This window comes from Macrotis lagotis, chromosome 1 (assembly GCF_037893015.1).
Source record: "Macrotis lagotis isolate mMagLag1 chromosome 1, bilby.v1.9.chrom.fasta, whole genome shotgun sequence".
In the NCBI taxonomy this organism is placed as follows: Eukaryota; Metazoa; Chordata; class Mammalia; order Peramelemorphia; family Peramelidae; genus Macrotis; species Macrotis lagotis.
The window spans coordinates 305,879,935-305,901,405 of record NC_133658.1 but is presented as its reverse complement, the minus strand read 5'-3'; the positions used below and the strand labels follow the sequence as shown (position 1 = coordinate 305,901,405).

Below are 21,471 nucleotides of genomic sequence, written 5' to 3'. Positions count from 1 at the left end.
AATGAAGAAAATTGTGACACAATCTGTTCAAAGACAGCTTTCATAAGATAGCACCCAAAATGCAAACATCCTTACTCCCATCCTGCCCTGTGACCCAACTGCCCATTGTAAATCTATCATTCTTCTTTTAAAAAAAAAATTTATGGTGTTACCCTACCCCCACTCCTGGACATTAGAAGAATTACTGCCAGAGTTTGGGGGAATATTTGTATTCTTTTATTTCATGCTTTTGATATTGATATACATGTATATATATATATATATATATCAATGTGTTAGGATTACTATGTAAAATTGCTAAAACATCCTAGAGATAATGCTAAAGCAACTCTCTCTGTACAGATATAGATCTCTGTATAAAATGAAAGAGACTTCCTTGGCCATATGACCTTTGTCTAATGCCATACAAAAAACAATTTGAGCTCTATAGAATGAATCCTGCATTTAGAGTTGTATGGGACCTTACAAATCATCAATTCAATATTTTAATTTTATGGATGAGTAAGCTGAGGCCCAGCAAGGAGAAGGGTCTTACCAAGTCCACATAGGCATTAAATTAAAAAAAAATCAAGATTTGAACTTGAGTCCTTTGACTCCAAATCTTTCATGCTTTCCATTGACCAGCAGTTCATGGAGGCTATAGTTGCCATGGTCTCATAACTAGTTCTCCATTCCATCTCCTCTCCTGTTATGCCTGCTCTCTACAGTTACTGTCCTTCCTTGAAACAAAGCCAGTTTTAAATTGGAAAGAGCCTCCAAGCTCATTCAATTTCTTTTAGCCTTACTGCTTTATTTCTCTCAGCTTGCCTAATTTCTTCTAGACTTATGACTGTGGCTTTAGATCTGAAAAATAACAGTATGAGTTATTTCTTCCAATTTCCTTATTTTCCAGAAGAGGAACTAAGTCTTAGATAAGTTAAATGCTTTTCCCTCCATGGTCACACAGGCAGTAGTGGCATAATAATTGGGATCCCCATCTCTAGATTCCCCTCTCTCAACCTTTATCATACACTCTATCCTACTTGCAGATAATACTACAAAAGACCTGTCTTCTCTGGGTAAAGCCCAACTAAATTTCTAAAAGACTGGACTTCAAATAAGCTCAGCCTGAGGTTTCATTCCCAGGCTGCAGTCAAAGGGTCTCTTTTCTATGAGATTGTAATTTCTAGAAAAGCATTTGATTGTTCCATTGAAGTGTGCACTGTATGTGTAAAAAGGTGTTTATGAGGTTTCATACAGTATAGTTAATAACCAACCAATACCATGGCCTTTTACAATAGGGGACCCTGACTGAGAGCAGCTATATTGGGCCATTCTGTAACATGGTAATATACAATTAGAGTGGCTGGTGGTCTGGAATATAAACCCGAAGGTGTTGGTTGCAGGTTTGCAGATCAGCCCTCTTTACCAATGACAGGAGCATTTCTGTGCCTTCCCCAGACTGGGTAGAACTGTGTGCCCATGCTGCTTGCTAAGATCTGGAAGTTCTAAATCCTGGGTAGTACAACATGCTTGGCAAGATGACTATTCTCAGAGCAAGGAAGCTATCAATAAAACCAGTTTCAACTTTTATTGGCTCAGAAGGTAGAATTCCACATAAGGATTTTTGCACATAGATGTATCTATTAGGATCACATATCTTCCCAGGCTTTTTGAAAAACTTCAGGGTAACCTGGGAAGTCTTTTCTGTGGGAGAAGGAAGCCCTAAAGGACTTGGACAACTTTTGAAATGCGTTCCTGAGATTTAAATTTAACTTGCTAGACTTCTGTCTTTTAAAACCATTTTTGACAGACACAATGTTATATGCCTGATGTTAGAAGATCAGACCAAGGCCATATAGCTCAACTCTTTTGTATGTATGGAATTCTTTTGTTTCAGAAGATGAGTCTTGAAATGAATAGCCACCCTTGTCCATATATGAAAATGTCAGGTTATAGTTGAAGCTGATTTAAGGCAGTGGCAGAATAGAGGTTTATGCATCAGCAGAGTAGAGAATTTGGTGGATTTAGTATCATATAATCATACAATTCATGACTTTTCTACACATGTGACAATAGTCAATTCACTCCTGTTCCCTTACCCTCTTTTATTTTCTCCTTTCTAAAATGAAGAGTTTGGAACAAATGCTTCCACTCCCACCTTTCAAGTCTATTAATGCTATTCTGTTCTATATCTTTGGTTTTTATTTTCTTAGAATACTAACATGAATCAATAGTTTTCTAATCTTGGAATTCCCAGTACTAAATAAATCACAGGTCAATGTCCTATATCGCATACCTATTTTCTTTTCTTTTTTTTTTTTAAGTTTTTTTTTTTTTGCAAGGGAATGAGGTTAAGTGGCTTGCCCAAAGCCACACAGTTAGGTAATTGTTAAGTGTCTGAATCTGGATTTGAACTCAGGTACTCCTGACTCCAGGGCCAGTGCTCTGTCCACTGCACCACCTAGCCACCCCGCATACCTATTTTCCAACCGCATGTAACACATGTTAGATTTTGAATGAGATGAAGAAAATTGTTTTTAAAAGAAAGATACTATCTCCACCATCAATGAGCTTGAATCTGTGATGGAGAAATAATTATTCAAAATAAAAGGATAACAATATCATGAAAGATGTAGTGATATCCAAATGATGACTATAGAGACTAAACTCTATGGGAGAGTTCAGAGGAGAAAGAGATCATCTTGAGTTTCAATGATGAGAGTAGATGTCAGATAATTAGGAAACATATTGGTTTCAATAGTACTGAGAGGTAGGTAGCATAATTTAGGGATGAGGAAACTGAGGGTTACAGAGGTTTACCTAAAATATTACTTAACTAGTTAGTATTAGAGCTTGGACATAAACACTGTACCTTACAATATGGTAAACATTTATTAAGTGCCTACTTTGGATCAAGCCCTGGGTTAAGCTCTAGGGACACAAAGAAGAAAAAAGAAAAACAGTCCCTGTCCTGAGAGATTACAACATAACAGGGGAAGATAATACACAAAATCTAGGTCTCCAGATTCCCAAGTTCACCACACTATTTCCTTCATTATACTGCATGAAAACACACACTCAAAGATCTTCCCAGTTTTTTTTGCTCTGCTGTATTAGCTTTTGAGAACCTGGCATCATCTCTATAATGTACTAGTCTCAAGAGAACATATTAATAGAGAATTATTCTTTAAAAATACCTTGTTTTCACTGTCAAGAAACTTTGTGGCATGTAAATATTTGTTTTTTCATGAATGAAAATTAAATTAAAGGAACAGACATTAATAAGCATTTACCCTCCCCCAAAATAAAGTTAAAAAATGGTAATGGGGGTAGCGGTGGTGTTGGAAAAGTCTGCTGAGTCAGCAAATACCGGAATTCTTTGCCAAGCAGAGAACTTGGTCATCAAGTAAAAATTTGGTTTCAAATATAAAATAATTAGCAAAATTATACTTAAGAGAGTAGAACATGAGTGGTACTGACTCATAAATCATAAACAATAGAAAATAAAATAAGTTTACAGAAAACAAGGTGTGTTGCAATTAAACAAGGTTTTCCATAGAGAATTTAAGGATGAAATTGGAAGGAACAAAACAAGCAGTCAAAAAAGAAAAGATCTGTCAAAATTTCTTTAACAAGCAATGTTCTCCATCAGTGAGAGAAATGTCACTATATTTTAAATTATAATACCATAGTCCTCAATGTGCAGTATAAAGAATCAGGATGGTGCCAAGAGAAAAAAAAATATGAAGAAGAGTTGGATCAGAACAAGTATTTAGGTCCATGCTTGAAGTGGCACAATTCTGAAGGAGCTAAAGAAACAGTTCTCAAGATTACTAGAAGAGAGAAAGATACATATACATATGTATATATGAATATATATATGTATAGGTATATATATAAAATCAGTTATTTGTTCTCATATTGTATATATATGCATGTGTAAACAAATGACTGATGTCTTTACTATCAAAAAGAGGGAATAAGGATATAACAAAAAATTCTGACCCACATGTTTACTTTATCATCTCCAGCATATATATATAGCTATGTATATATTTATATTTATTTGACAATGTGCAATACATTATTGGAAAAACAACTAACTTGAAAAATAGATCTAGGAGAGATCATTTAAAAATTATTGACTTATCTGAAAACCATGATAAAAAAGAACCTAGACATAATTTTTCAAGAAATTTGCCAGGAAAAACTGCCCTGATATTCTAGAAGCAGAGGGTAAAATAAAAATTGAAATAATCTATCAATCACCTGAAAAAGTTTCTAAAATAAAAACTCCCAAGAATAAATAAATAAAATTTCATAGCTCCCACTAAAAATAAAATATTCAAGTAATCAGAAAGAAATAATTTAAATGTCCAAGGTATATCAGTTTCTACATTAAAGCTCTGGTGTGCTTGTAATATGATATTCCAAAGGATAAAGGATCTAGGATTACAACTAAGAATGTACTTACCTAGAAAAACTAAGTATAATATTTCAATGAGAAAACAGATATTCAATGAAATAGAGGATTTATAAGCATTCTTGATGAAAATACCAAAACTGAATAGGAAATTTGACTTTCAAATATAGGCATAATAGATGCATAAAAAGGTAAGCAGGAAAGTAAAATAATAAAGCACTTAAAAAGTTTTAAAAAGGTTAACAGTGAAGAAAATTATAAGGGACTTAAGAAGTTAAGCTATTTACATTCCTACATAAGCTCATAAGAGCTTTCTCATTATTAGGGTAGTTAGAAGTGTGTATGTATGTATGTGTATATATACACATACATACAAATATATATTTATATATATACACAGAGGGAATAGGTGTAAGTTGAATGTGATATTTAAAAAAATAAAATTAAAGGGGAGAAAGAGGAATAAGCTGGGAGAAAGGGAAAGTGAGTAAATTATATTACATAAAGGAGGTAAGAAGAAGCTTTTACTGTGAAAGGGAAGATGGGGGTAGATGGGAGTAGGAAGTGAGTGAAACTTACTGTCATCAAAATTGACTCAAAGAGGGAATAACATTCACATGCACTTGAGTATCAAAATCGATTTTACCATACTGGAAAGCAGGAGGGGAAGAGGATAAGAGAAAGGGGGGAAGTGGGATAGAAGGGAGGGCAGATTGGGGGAGGTAGCAATCAGAAGCAGGAACAAGGGAAAGGAGATAAAGAATAAAGGGGGGAAGGATTGAGGGAAACACATTTTTCAATAGTAACTGTTAAAAATTGAACCAAGTTTCTTTTGATAAAAACCTTAATAAAGACCTCATGTCTCTAATGAAAACTGTCAAATTTATAAAATAAAAGCCATTCCCCAACTGATAAATTTTCAAATGAAGAAATCAAAACTATCTCTAACTATATGAAAAAAATGCTCTAGAACATTTTGGGAGAAATGTAATTGGAGAATGCAAATTAAAACAATTCGAAGGTACTATCATACATATTAGAATGGCTAAAAGGATAGGAAAAGAAAATAACAAATTTTGGAGGAAATGTGGGAAAATGAGACATTAATGCACTGTTGGAGTTGTGACTGAGACAATCATTATGTAAAGTAATTTGTAACTATGTCTAAAGTGCTTTAAAACCATGCATACCCTTTGACCTAGCAATGCCATTATATGTACAAAAGTATTTATAGTTTTTTTTTTTTTTGGTGGTACAGAATTGGAAATTGAAGACATGCTGATTAATTGTGTAATGGCTAAACAAATTGTGCTATATGATTGTGGTAGAATACCATTGTGCTATAAGAAATGATGAGCAGAGGGGGAGGCTAGGCAGTGCAGTGGATAGAGCACCGGCCCTGGATTCAGGAGTACCTGAGTTCAAATCCGACCTCAAACACTAAAAAAAAAATGATGAGCAGGATGTTCTCAGAAAAACCTGAAAAGACTTACATGAGCTTATGCACAGTGAAATGGACTGTATGCAAAATAACAGCAATATTATGAGATGATTAACTGTGAATGAGTTAGATATTCTCAGCAATATAACAATCTGAAGGATTCATGATGAAAATTACTATCCATATCCAGAGAAAGAACTAATGGTATCTGATAGCAGATTGAAGTAAACTTTTTAAAATTTCTCTTTCTTGAGATTTTTTTTTGGGGGGGGTCTATGTTATCTCACACAACATAATTAATATGGAAATATATTTTGCATATCAAATTGCTTATCTTCTCAACAAAAGAGGTGGGAAGGGAGAAAGGGTGAGAATTTAGAACTTAACATTTTTAAATGAATGTTTAAAAATTGTTTTTACATGTAATTGGAGAAAAATACAAAATAAAATTTAAAAATAAAAGTATAGCCATTTGTCCATCTCTCTCTTAGACAAAAGACAATCATGGTAGCAGGCAGGGCTTATATGCTCAATGTAAGTAGGGTATTCCTGAAGTTAACAATTACAGTAAAAGACTGAACATATAAAAATGAACTTCATGTCATTTACTTCTAAGTAAACAGATAATCTATTTAAAGAATTTCTTCCCACCTATACTGGATAGAGAACAATGGCTTCCCCTACCTGGATTGGGTTTTAAGAAGACTATTATGAAAGTTAGTCCAGTCTCATTATCAGTAATCCTTCAAGAGACTGAACTTTTGAAATCAGGACCTAAGAAAAAGGGAAGGACTCTGAATCTCTCCAAATCATTATTAATAATCATTTATCTCAAAAAGGCATTCAACTGATTAGAGTAAAATGAATTATAACAGGCTTCTCTCCAATAAAGTATCTCCCTTGTAATGAACTTGAACAAGTTTCCTCAGTAGACTCAATAACTTTGACAACCAACTAATTATAAATTTAAAAAAACCATAAAACTAGGAAATGTATGCTCACCTGAGGTACTTTCCACTCTCATGGAAGATAAATGTCCAGTGAAGAGTTCAAATGATAATAGGGGGTAGTGTGAACTTTTAATTTTACATCATATTTAACTCAAGTTAAATTAAGCAGACCCAGCATTGGAAGTATTAGCCATAGCTTTCTGATGTTAATAAAACAAAATTGGCAACTTGAAATTAAAACATGTCTAGGTTTTTATACACTTGTCTTAGTGATGATGTTTATCTTCCATTCTTGAAGATGACCATGACATCAGGGAGATGATGCCATGACATGCAGGTGAATTGGATATGGTCCAGAGGCTGGATATGGATCAGGACAACTGGAAATAGCCCTGGATGTTGAAGCCATCAGGGTTAAGTGACTTGTCCAAAGTCACACAGCTAGTAAGTTGTCTTAAGATACTAATGAAACATTTCTAAACACTGATGTATCTTTGTGGTACTGGTAAAATCAGTGACTTGTTTATTCAACAGTAAGATTTTAACAAGTTTATAAGTCAACAATATTTTCAACTGCTAAATAAGGATTCAAAAATTATATGCAAGAATGTATTTAAGATTGTTGAAAACAAAATGTATAAGTTTGAATGTTAGTTCTGCATGTGTTATGCATATTCTGATTTTATGAAAATAAAAAGTGTAACTGCAAAAAAATTATAAAAAAGAAAATGAAGGAATCTCTATAAGTGGTAAAGTCATCCAGTTATTCCCATTTGCAGATGACATTTTTCCTTTTAAATCAAGTTCCAGGGCATTGCATAGATTCCAAAATATGATTTAAAATGACTCAAAAAACCCTCTCTGAAAGCAGGAACTGTTTTCATTTCTGCCTTTGTATCCCAAATTCCTAGCATAATGTTTATCACATAGTAGGCATTTTTTAATAATTTATTGAACTGAATTATTATGAATCTCCCCAAATATTGGAAAATAGATGATTAGTACAGCAAAGTAGAAGAGAACATTGATGGAGGAGGGGGGGTAGCAGGTCCTGCAGTTGTTCCAGGGAATGGTGAACTTGTACTGCTTTTATGATACTGATCACTATTCTGGAAATGCAACACCTTCAGAGATAGCCTGATAAAGCTTCTTTCTGTCCAAAAGTATGGAAGTAAGCCATGGGGCTGCCTAAGCAAGTCCACTTGGAGGTATAAGTGGGACCAGACAAAATGGAGAAGCAACAAAACAGGCTTGCAATACAACAATTTAGTCAAAGTCAAATATAGACTTAGCAACTAATTACAGGAAAAAAGCTGTGAAGTGCGTTATAAAATCAAGTGTTTGCACAGAAACATTTTTGCTAGAAAGCGAAGTGGTAGCTCATTTGCATGTTGGGTATTGTTAGCATACAAAGGAGCTGAACTGCTAAAATTAAGATAGCAAGTTGTTTGAAAACCTCATTTTAAAATAGAATAAATCATGCTGGAGACAGATGTTTAAGAGCTCCAGATTTGGGAAGAACCAGTGTCAAGTACAAGGTTTAAGCCTCTATTAAGATTTAGTCTAGGCTCCCATAGACTCTTTGTTAGAAGGGTCTAGTGAGTGGACTCCATGTTACCTGGTGCTTCTGATTGCCTACGTTTCCTATATGCAAAGCTTTGGATTTGGACCTGTTTAGGCATCAAGACATAGGGAAGAAGGAGAAAAAAAGTTTTTATATTAAAGAAGCTTAAAATATAATTGGAAAAATAGGGTGAACACACTTTCCTTTTTCTCCCACTCCAAATTCTATAATTCTTTAATAGGAATAACAACAATTACTAGTATTTATATAGTACTTTAAAATTTACAAAGTGATTACATACATCACCTCATTTGCTCCTCACAATTTTTTTAGTGGTATATAACCTCCTCTAGGACTTCCTTTCTGTTCAGGAAACCTTCTTCTCTAGCAATTTGTAATACAGAATCAGGATCAAAAATTATTTAACAGGTTGGAACACTGTCTGAGATGCAATAAAATGCAATTTTGAAGTGAATAAACATAAAAACTTGCAAGCCTCATAAAGAGGGGAGAGAGGAAAAGACACACACACAGAGACAGAGAGAGACAGAGAGAATGAGACAAAGACAGAGAGAGACAGAGACAGAAACAGAGAGACAGCGACAGAGAGACGAAGAGACAAAGAGACGCAGAGACACACAGAGAGAGTTAAAGACAGATAGACAAAGAGAAAGGAAAGAAAGAGACAGAGAAGAGAACAGAGATGGAGAACACATCTGTGAAATAGAAACCAGAGAATTCGCCTCTGTACTAAGGAAATGAGAAAGACAGTAACATTTCTGATATATACTAGCTGTGCAACCCTGGATAAGTCATTTAAAGTTATTATGACAGGCAACTTTCAATAAATTTCTCGAGGTTATAGGGAGTGTGGTGAACTGTCTTGGTGAAGGAAATTCTTCACTGAAGAAACCTACACTTTATCAATATACCAATATACATACATATGTATATAAATATATGTATAGGTATATAAATATATATAGGTGTATAAATATGTTTATAGCCACATATGTATATACATACCCACATAAAGTTCTTTCTGTTTGTAAGCAAGCCGTGTTGTCTCAGCAGTTATATGTATTTATATATTTATGCATATACATTCACATATATGCATATTATATAATACACATAATACAAACATATATACATACATTATACCTATATACCTATATGGATGTATATATGAGTGTGCACATAAGTAATTAAATATATATATATATATATACACACAGGTATGTGTGCATCAATGCACATGATTTGATATAGATATAGGTATAGATATAGATGATATAGATAGAGATGGAGATGGAGATGGAGATGGAGATGGAGATGGAGATGGAGATGGAGATGGAGATGGAGATGGAGATGGAGATGGAGATGGAGATGGAGATGGAGATGGAGATGGAGATGGAGATGGAGATGGAGATGGTGATACGGATACAGATACAGATACAGATAGATTAGATTAGATAGTTATTCAGGCTGTATATATTACTCTCTCATATTCTGTGCAGTAAGCACTATTCTTCTTGGCTTTTGTTTTGTTTTTTCCCTGTGCAAATGATTGTGGTAAAGATCTTTTCTGTTGATACATATCAAATCCCATGAGCCTTTTTGTATTTTGAGGTTTAATGCAACCAACACCAAGTCATCTGCAGAGTATCTAGAGGATTTCATCATCATTAGACAATTTCTCTTTGATGTGGATGATGAACTGATTCTCATACACGACAGTAACAAATATCTTGGATAAATATTATGCCTGATTGTTTTGTACTTTAATCAATTTGAATAATCTGAGGAATATTGAACAAGGTTATATTTGTTATATCTTTGAAGAAATCTTGCATAATTTCAGTATATCCATGGGAGATATGCAAGAAGTATATCTTTATGTAGTATTTTCATCTGATGAATTAAATAGATTTTAAATAGTTAAATAATTTTAAGCATAGTGGGTTTTTTGTATCCACATTTCTAAGTGTGTCATAAGTAATGGATTTAGTAGAAGCAAGAGGGAAAACATTCTCTTGATAGCCTAGAATTATTGACAATCTCTAATAAGTTAGAATTCAATAATGCTATGGCTACTATTTCTAACATCTGCAAAATGTTTTAAAATTTACAAAGCACATAACATATATTACATTGCCTGATTCTCATAAGATCCCCATGAAGTTCCTACTATTATTATCCCCATTTTGCAGAAGAGGCAATAGGGTCTAAAAAAAAATAGTTAAGTGTACCTGGTCTCAGACACTTAATAATTACCTAGCTGTGTGGCCTTGGGCAAGCCACTTAACCCCGTTTGCCTTGCAAAAACCTAAAAAAAAAGTTAAGTGATATTTCCAGATTATACAACCTTTAATACAGAATTTTAACTCTCAGATTCCAAGACTTATATTCTATATTCTACACCAAGAATAAATTTGAAGCTCTATACTTGGGTTCAAAAATTAAATAGCGTAAGTCCAGGATGGGGGACATGTGACTTAACATTTTTCCTCTAAAAACTCAAAATGGATAATAATTACATGATGTGGCAACAGAAAAGCTAATATAACTTTAGGTTATTTTTTGCATGACATAAGGTCCAGAAATAGGAAGTGGCAGTGCATTCACTGTACATTGCCTGCCCCAATAATATCATATGAGAAATTTTATTTTCTAGATAGCACAAGTTAGAGAGATATTGATTGACAAGCTAAAGAATGTCCGGAAGTAGGATTGGATGGGGAAAAAACTGGAGACTGTCTGTCATAAGAGGATGGGTTGAAGGAATCAGGGGTGCTTAATCTAGAGGAGAAGTCACTTAGAAGAGCCATGATAACTGTTTTTTCAACTTTTTGAAGGGATTTTATATAGAAAATGGATTAAACTAATTCTTTTTGCATGTAGAAGACATGAATAGTATCAGATGACAGTTGTAGAAAGGCTTAATGGCAGAAAACAAAATAAAAAATAAAACCTAAATCTTTCAAAAAAAATTTTTTTGCAAGACAGTGGGGTTAAGTGATTTGCCCAAGGTCACACAGCTAAGTGATTTTTAAGTGTCTGAGGCCAGATCTGAACTCAGGTTTCCTGACTCCAGGGCCAGTTCTCAATTCACTGCACTACCTAGCTGCTGTTCAAAATAATTTTTCTAATCATTTGAGATGTCCAAAAGTAGAATGGACCTTCTTGCAAAGTTCCTCCTCAATGGAGTTCATCAATTATTATTTATTTATAATTTTAAAAATTATAAAGTTATACACATACATATACATATATAGTTATTTATGAAGTTATAAAGTGGAATGCTGTTTTAGGTATGTATAAGTGGAACAAGAGGAGGGGTACAAATGTTTAACAAATGGGATCTCTAAAAAATGTATACATGATCCACTTTTATTTTAATCTGAATTATTAACATTTTTTGATCATTTTCTTCATTCTTGGCAACAAAGAAAAATAATAATAATTAAGCCCAGATGTGTAACATTTGCTGATTTCTAAGGAGTAGCGTGTGAAAAATGTTGTAATAAGGCATGATAAAGAATCATACCATTTAGACTGTTGGAGAGACAATTAATTTCATTGTTGATCATCTTGAGGATGATGGCAGAAAAAAGTTGCATTAGAAGAATAGTTCTAAAGGCAGTGGTAAAGTTAAAAATGACCTGGAAGTTGGCAGGTGATATCAAAGAAAGCATAGATTGTTATAAAGATGTCACAGTGATTTCAAAATAAGAAATAATACAAGGATAGTGAAAGACAATAATCCAGTAACTCTGAGTCAGAGTTTTTGGTTTGACTCTTGGCTGTGTTTCTTAGAGTGGAACGTGTAGTTCTGAAGCCATGATCTTCTTAATTCAGTCTCCATGTTGTAGTGAAATGAGATTCTGACTAGTGATTGAACATTTAAAAAAGGAGGAAGTTTACTTTACTCTAATATAGAAAATATATACAACAAGGATGTGATGACATTTACTATCTCTGCACATGTCTCCATCTGGAAATGGGTCAGAGTATAGTGACCCTCATGGTCTTGTATACCCCCTAAGTCTGAGAGTCTCTGAATCTGCATGACTTCAGTTTTTTATTGTCACAGGCCAGGAATCTAGATCTGGGAAACTGAGGAGGAACCTGCACCAGAAAAACAACTAGAATAACTGAAGCCTAAGGAAATTGTGTACTTGGGTGTACAAGGATAAGGGAGGGGGTTATTTGGAAGAAATTGTGTCAGGATAAGAGAAATTGCATCAGAAAACTGTTGTTGTCCTATCACACTTGATGTGTGATGATCTTGAGTCAATCATAACCTCTCTGGGCCTCAGTTTCCTCATTTGATCAAATGAAATAATATATGTCAAGCACTTTGCAAACCTTAAAGTGGTTTATAAATGTTAGAAATCATTTGTGTTGCCTGTAAAATAGAGAAGTTGTTCTAGATGACTTACCAGGTTCCTTCCAGTCCTTAAACTATAATCCTATAACTATGCCTACTATTGCTTCTGGTGTGCTGTATGAAGGTAGCAGAAGTAGTACAAGCAGATCAGCAAACATGATCTCTGTATACAGTTTGAATTATAAGCTCTTAAGATCAAAGAAGTATTTTTTCCTTCCTTTTATGACTTTCACAGTACCTAGGGAAGATATAATGGGGGAGGGGCATATCAAATACCAGATCAATAGTGGTTGACTTGAGAACAACTTGTTATTACCCAAACATTCAGACCATTCAAATAGCTAATTCTTACTCTATTGACTCTGTCTTAGGGGCTAAGATGTTTTCAGCCCCAAAGGCTACCAAAGTTTTGCTGAAAGACTGTACTAGAAGCTGTGGAGAAGTTGTGTCAGGAAACACCAAGGAAAACTTGCATGTTTCTACTTCCTTCCTTCCTTCAAGATAAATTTTAAAAAATCTGTCTGCATCTCAGTGACAATGATTTTCATTTCCTTTGACAGGTAGCTTTTGAGAATGGGGGACATGATTATTATTTTTAAATCTTTGCTTCAAATGTATCCACTTAATTTCTAACATGTTCTTTGCTACTTTTTTTCCCTACTCATCTTCTCTTGATACCTAACTTACATTTCTACCATTCTTTCACTTCAGGATCCATCTTTCTCTGTTCCTTCTTCATCTTGATAAAAAGCCTGAAATTTTTGGAATGCTTCAATGTTTTAGTCTCTCTAAGGAGAATATTGTGAAAAACAATTTGAGTTTTAAAAGAATATGCTACATGCCATTCCTAGTGAATATGCTTGCTGATCTTTTGAATGGTACCTAAAAATAAACAATGTGAATTTCAAGGTTTACAAATAGACTTTCCTTTATAAGGAAACAATGCTTTGGTATTTCTGTAAAATTTTGTAAAAAAAAAAGTGTCTGTGTATGTGTGTGTGTGTGTGTGTGTGTGTGTGTGTGTGTGTGTGTTTGTGTGTGTGTACTCACTTGGAGGAGGCAAGATTGCATTAAGTATTCAATAAAACTAGTAGGCAATAATTAAAGAAAAGAGGTGTAGGGAAGTGGAAAGAAAAACACTAGATACACCCACATATACATATTATATATATATATGTATATATATACATATATATGTGTATAGATATACACACATACATATATACATGCACAGATATGCCCAAATGGGAAGCAGTATGCAGTATGCCATTATATGGTAGGTAGAGTATTTGGAGACAGGAAGATGGGTTCAGTACATTTTATTTTTTCCTGTGTGAGGATGAGGAAGATATTTAACAGAACTTTCAATGTCTCTAGTCAGTTCTCTAAGATGAGTTGTAGAGTACTTGCTGGTTTGCTTTAGTAAGGGGAATTTCCTCACTGAGATTTCCAAATACCATTCAATCATACGTCAATTTTTTGGAGGGAGTCACTTGAACTTAAGTGACTTACCCAGGATCTCACAGCTAGTAAGTATCTGAGGCTGGATTTGAACTCTGGTTGTTTCGATTTCAGGGCTGATGTTGTGTCCTCTGTGCCATCTAGCTGTCTAAATTGAAAAAACAAACTTACCTTCAATACAAATTTGCAAATATACATTCCCATAATCCCTAAAAGAAAGATCCACAAGCACAAGAAATAGAAGAAAATGTCTTCTAAAAGACAGGAAAGATAAAATAGAAAACAACAAACATGTACTCAAATTTTTAAATATGAGGGATATACATGACAATAGAATTATATTAGTTCAGGTTTGATTATACAATGAAATGAAACACATCAGTAGGGCTTTTTAATGTCATTTTTGACAGTCAATACAGACAGAGGAAACTGGAATCTGGATGAAGGGATGAACATTTTGAGTCATACCCTGCTTCTTGGCCAATCGTGTTTTGACTTTTTATTACCTTTTAGGACAAGTTTAGTCTAATACATAGCAGAGTGGTAAAGTAGGGTCCTATCATTAAATGGGATTACTTCAAAGGAGTATATTTTCAGAAATATTTTAAGTGCCTTTTCACCAAAAAGACAATTAAAAAAACAGAATGGTTTTAAAAACACTAGATATTTAAAGATCCATTGCAAACTCACAAATACAGTAGCATAAAGGTTGCATCATAAGATGAGCTAGGATGAATTAATTCCCTAATTGATTATTCTCCAGTGGCAATTGGATGATCATGACTCCTTGTCATGCACATGGTTGAGGGGAATCTTTTTCAAGCATGACTTGGATTAGATAGACATTTAGGGCTCTTCCAGCTCTAGATTTTGGGGAGATTCTGTGAAACTCCAAGCAAAGAGGTGACACTGGTCCTGGGAGGATCACTAACAGGCAAGAAATGTTTAGAAATAGACCTTTCCTGAGCTTAGAGGCTACAGACTGTAACAACCATCCTCTTCTAAAGTCAAAGAAAATTTGGTTGAAACCAATGAACATATTGATGTGTAAAGCATATATTAACCTGCTGATTTGGGAGTTACAGAAGTTGTATCTGAATCCTGACTGCTACTTTTTGCTTGGGGTTGTTCTACTTTGGAAAAATTACTTATCTTCTCTGGGTTCCATCTTTTTTTTTAAATTTATTTATTTATTCATTCATTTATTTATTTATTTGTGCTTATTTTTGTACAAATTTTCTTATACATTACTAAAATATCTTGTTTAAGAGTAAACATAATACCCCCTCCCCACAAAAAATATAGACATGCATGAGCTCTAAAGTAAAGGAAAGAGAAAAAAATTTAAATGAATAATAATAATAATAATAATAATGGTAATAATAGGTACAGCCAGGTGGTGCAGTGGATGGAGCACTGACCCTGGAGCCAGGAGCACCTGGGTCCAAATCCAGCCTCAGACACCCAACAATCACCCAGCTGTGTGGCCCCAGGCAAGCCACCCAACCCCATTTGCCCTGCACCCTAATAATAATAATAATAATAATAATAAATGTGCTTCAGTCTGTGGTCCAACACCTCCAGCTCTGTTGTGAGTGGATCACATTCTTTATGATATGTCCATCACAAAAGCTACTTTCATATTTTCCACTATTGGCATTGCTGATCACAATTCCCTCCATTCATGCTTCCCCACTACCATATACTATATTTTCTCTCTCCTTTCACTCTGTCCTTCTTCTTAAATGTGCTGTAGGTAGCTGAGTGGTGCAACAGACAGATCCCTGGCCCTGGGGCCAAGAAGCCCCGAGCCCACATACCACCCCTTAGGCCCAGCATCCGCCTGGCCCTATGGTCCCAGACAGGCCATCCAATCCCAGCCCCTTGCAAGAAGTAAAAAAGAAAATGTGTTATATCTGACCACTCTCCCCCCACAGTCCATCCTCTCCTCCATCACTCACATCTCCCTGTCCCCCTTCTCTCCTTCTTACTCTAGATGTCTATACCCCATTGAGCATATATGCTGTTTCCTCTCCTAGACACCTCTGATGAGAGCAAAGGATCCCTCATTCCCCCTTGCCTTCCCCACTTCCATATCATTGCAATAGCTCATTGTAATAAAAAAATCTTATTATATGAAATATCTTAGCCTATTCCACCTCTCCTTTTCCTTTCTCCCATTATAGTTCCCTTTTAGCCATTTGACTCCATTTTACACTATATTATATCTTCAAATTCAGCTCTCTCTCCTATGCTTCATCTATACAAGCTCCTTCTCCCTGCTCTATTAAATGAGAAGGTTCATATGAGTATTATCAGTATCATTTTTCTATGCTGGAATATATGTAGTTCATCATCATTAAGTCCCTCATATTTTCCCCTTCTCCTCCAATCTCTATGCCTCACCTGAGTCCTGTATTTGAAGATCAGTCCTTCTGTTCAGCTCTGGCCATTCCAACAGGAACATTTGAAATTTCCCTGGTTCATTGAAAATGCATCTTTTTCCCTGGAAGAGGACTTCAGTTTTGCTGGGTAGTTGATTCTCAGTTGCATTCCAAGCTCTTTTGCCTTCTGGAATATTATATTCCAAACCCTATGAGCTTTTAATTTAGTTCCTGATAAGTCCTGTGTGATCCTGACTGCAAGATATTTGAGTTGTGTCCTTCTGGCTGCTTGTAATATTTTCTCTTTGACTTGGGAGTTCTGGAACTTGGCTATAATATTCCTGGGTTTTTTTTGGATCTCTTTCTTGGGGAGATCAGTGGATTCTCTCAATTCCTATTTTGACCTCTGCTTCTAGGACAACAGGGTAATTTTCCTGTACTAATTCTTGGGAAATGATGTCAAGGCTCTTTTCCTGATAATGACTTTCAATTATTCCAGTAAATTTTTAAATTATCTTACCTAAATCTGTTTTCCATATCAGTTGTTTTTTCAATGAGATGTTTCACATTTTCTTCTAATTTTTCATTCTTTTGGTTTTGAAGTATTGTGTCTTCATTTCTCGTAAAATCAGCAACTTCGCTCATTTCCATTCTACATCTGAAGGATTTGTTTTCCTCAGAGAGCTTTCTTATCTCTTTTTCCATCTGGCCAATTCTGCTTTTTAAAGCATTCTTCTCCTCAATAACTTTTTGAACTGTTTTATCCATTTGATCTATGCTGGTTTTTAACATGTTATTTTCTTCAGCATTTTTTTGGATCTCCTTGACTAAGGAGCTGACTTCTTTTTCATGTTTTTTCCTGCATCTCTCTCATTTCTTTTCCCAATTTTTCTTCTATTTCCCTTACTTGATTTTCAAAGTCTTTTTTTGAGCTCTGTCATAGCCTGAGCCCAATTTCTGGTTTTCTTGGAGTCTTTAGATGCAGTAACTTGGACTTCCTCATCTTCAGAATGAGTATTTTGATCCTTTTTGGGATCATAGACAAAATATTTCTCAATGGTGTTCCTCTTTTTTTCTCTGCTTACTCATTTCTCCAGCCTGTGCCTGGTTTGGGGGCACTTCCTGAGCTTTTGAGTATTATTGGAACACCCCCCACAAGGATCTCCGTGTGTGAGGCTCTGTCTTCCTTCCTGGTCTGTGAATGACCACTAGTGTACCCCTCTGCCACAGGGCTGAGGTGGACAGGGCTGCTGTTCTATGGGGGGCCTAGACTGCTATCAGGATCTGAATGTGTTCAGAGCCCCAGAGTCCTGTTCCAGGGACAGTAGACAGACCTCGGCAGTCTCTCTCCACTCCCCTACCTAGGCTCAGCACTCACATCTGGGGACTCCTGTTTACTGGTTCCACCTGCTTCCAGTTCCTAGATCTGGGTTTCTGTAGCCATGCTGCTTGCTGAGTGCCCTGAGGGCTGGGCTTCACATGCTTGCTCTTGCAGAGGTTCTTGGCTGCTCCACCAAGTTGTGCTTGCTGCTCCCCAGGGTGTAGATCAGGAAACTGCCCCCTGTGATTCCCAGCACCCTGGGGGCTGCCTCCAGGAGGCTGAAGTTCCTTCACTCTGGTAGGCTGCCCCTCTAACCCCTTTATGCTCTTTTCCAGGTTACCTTGGGCTGGAGAATTGTCTCACTGGATCCCTCTATGGATTCTGTCTCTCAAAAATTCAGTTATAGTCCTTAGTATATAAGTTTGAAAATATCAGAGAGAGAGAGAGAGAGAGCACCTAAGAGATGATCCTCTCCTGTCACCATCTTGGCTCCCTGGGTTCCATTTTTAGTACCTTGAAAATGAGAGCTTTGCACAAGACTACAACAGTTTGACAAGCATTTATTTTATCTATCTATTTATTTATCTATCCATCCATCCATCATCTATCATCTATCTATCTATCTACCTATTTTCTCAATATTCCAATGTACATTTTTAAGTTACAAAATTTCCTTCTACCCTCTCTTTCCACCTCCCTCCCCTCAGTGGCAAGCAGTCAGGTTAGCATTGTACATTAATATTTTTGATATAAACATGTTTGCAGATTAGTCATTTTTGGTATAAGCAATTAGGATTAAAGGAAAGAGATACATAAGAGATAATTTTTATAAAGTTTTCATCAGATTCTGAAGGGTTTTTTTTGGTTTGATTTTCTTCCTCTGAATGGGGATAACATTGTCCATAGCCAATCTAAGTCTTTGAACTGCTGAGAGGAGTTGCTTCCATCAAGGTTGATCATCTCACAATGTTGTTGCTGTTTGGTTTTTGTTTTTGTTTTTGTTCTGGAAGACAATGGGATTAAGTAACTTGCCCAAGGTTACACAGCTGAATAATTATTAAGTGTCTGAGGTTCTATTTGAACTCAGGTCCTCCTGACTCCAGGGTTGGTGCTCTATCCACTGCACCATCTGGCTGCCCCAAAATGTTGTTGTTAATGTGCACATTATTCTCTTGGTTCTGCTCCCTTCTCCCAATATCAGATCCTGTAGCTCATTCCATGCTTCTCTAGGATCTGACCATTTATGGTTTCTTATAGAACAATAATATTCCATAGTATTCAAATACCATAACTTGTTTAGCCATTCCCCAATTGATGGGCAGTCCCTCAATTTCCAATTCTTTGCCAGTAGAAAAAGAGCTGCTATGAATATTTTGGAACATGTAAGACTTTTCCCATTTTTAAAAATAGTTTCGTCTGGATATAGACCTAGAATTGGAATTACTGAATCAAAGGGTATGAACAGTTTTACTGCTCTTTTGGGCATAGTTCCATATTGCTATCCAGAATGGTTAGATCTATTCACAACTCCACCAGTAATGCATCAATGTCCCACCAAACCCTCTCCAACATTGATCATTTTCCCTTTTTTTCATCTTGGCCAATCTGATAGGTATGAGGTGATTGTTGTTGTTTTAATTTACATTTCCTTATTCAATAACTATTTGGAGCATTTTTTCCATATGATTATATAAAGCTTTAATTTCTTCATCTGAAAACTGTCTGTCATAACCATTTATCAATTGGGAAATTATTTCTAACTTTATAAATTTAATACATTTCTTCATATATTTAAGAAACAAGACTTTATCAGAACTCCTAGTTATGAAGATTGTTTCCCAGCTTTCTGCTTTCCTTGTAATTTTGGCAACATTGATTTTACTAGTGCAAAAACTTTAATTTAATATAGTCAAAATCATTCATTTTGCAGTTTATAATGTACTCTAATTCTTGTTTGGTCATAAATGTATCCCCTTTCCATAGATATGATAGATAGAGTTTTTCTTGGTCTATTAATTTATCTATGGTGTCGCCCTTTATGTCTAAATCCTGTACCTATTTTTTTTTACCTTATTTTGGTATAGGGTGTGAGATGTGGCTCTATGCTTACTTTTTGCCTGGCTATTTTCCAGTTTTCCCAACAATTTTGGTCAAATATTGACTAGCATTTATTAAGTGTCAACTGCATAGCCAGAAAATCTTAAAAATCTGGTCATGCAGGGGAGGTGAGGATCAATAAATGGACTAAATGAAATTGCATGAATTAAAGATCCTACACTGATCTCACAGCTGGGATTCTGAAGTCTGATTGAAGACCTCACTTTCCCCTTTGGAATATAAGAATCTACAGATTTTTGAAAAGATAGTACTGACAGGGAACACATTAATGGCTTTTTTAAAATTTTATTTTTTTTACTGATATTAATATATACACAGTAAAACAGAATAAGAGAATTGTATATGAAACTTTAATTTTCCATTCAATATAGCTTGATTTTCTTAGGTATATGAGAAGTTCAACCTATAGCTTTTGAAGCTAACCTGTGTCTTATCTTCTTTCTGGACCTTTCCCTATTCTTCTCACTGAAGAAAAATAAGTTCCAGAGCTTCCCCTCCTCTTCTCTTCTCTCCTCTCATGTTCTCAACTTTCCTTTTTGACTTCTCCCTTTCCTGTCAGAAAGAACTGGATTCAAATCCTTGGACATTGATTAGTTGTGTGACCCTGGACAAGTCACTTAACCTCTGTTTGTCTATGTTTCCTCAACTGCAAAATGAGAATAATAATAGCACCTACCTCATAGTGTCGCTTTGAGGATTGAATGAAATGATACTTGTTATTAAAAATAGGGAAAAAGAAAAGCTTAGCAAAGTACCTGACAAATGGTCAGAACTCTAGAAATGCTAATTTCCTTCTCTCCTTTTTTCCCTTCATTCCTTCTCTCTTCCCTGCCTCTCCTTCCTTCCTTCCTTCCTTCCTTCCGCAATGCCTGTATCCAAAAATGTATCTTAGTCTGCCTCTTGAGTCCTTCTCTATCAAAAGTGGTGGGGGGCATAAGACCTGCATTTTAATGTTTTTGTTTTAACCCATTAGTTACTCTCCAACTGAGCATTTCAGGTCATCATACCTAGGAGGGCATTAAATGGAAGGTTTCTGGTCTTGGGGTCTGAAGACCTAAGATATAATTTTGTCTCTGCCACTTGTTATCTTTGTGATATTGAGCAACTCACTTCTTTCTGGGTTTCAGTTACTTTATCTATAAAATAAGGACACTTGACTAAATTACTTTCCATCTCTAATCTAATACTTAACATAGTGACTGGTACATAATAAATTATTTTTCATTCATTAATATGTTCTGACTCAATTTTGTGACTGGTGGTACTTCATCATTATTTTACAAACCACATTGCTTTGGTAGTTTCCTATGCTTTTTATATAAAGGGCCAGCCCTGTGAGTTCTCCCAATCTCTGTGAATAGTTAAAACTTATCCATGTGTGCAGACTGAGAAAAAATAGACAGGATTACCTCCTATGGCGTTTACAGAACCCCA

The 21,471-nt window shown here is 35.3% G+C and overlaps 1 long non-coding RNA gene across 2 annotated transcripts in view; it reads left to right on the top strand.

Moving 5' to 3' along the window:
- Positions 1–21,471, top strand: part of LOC141517023 (uncharacterized) — an 86,551-nt gene that overhangs the window by 32,734 nt on the left and 32,346 nt on the right. Inside the window, exon 1 of one of the 2 annotated variants that reach the window (XR_012476796.1) lies at positions 7,039–7,240. The exons of the other annotated variant lie outside the window; for it this stretch is intronic. This is a non-coding gene — a long non-coding RNA (uncharacterized LOC141517023). Of the gene's footprint in view, positions 1–7,038; positions 7,241–21,471 lie in introns of those variants that run through there. 2 annotated transcript variants of the gene reach the window in all.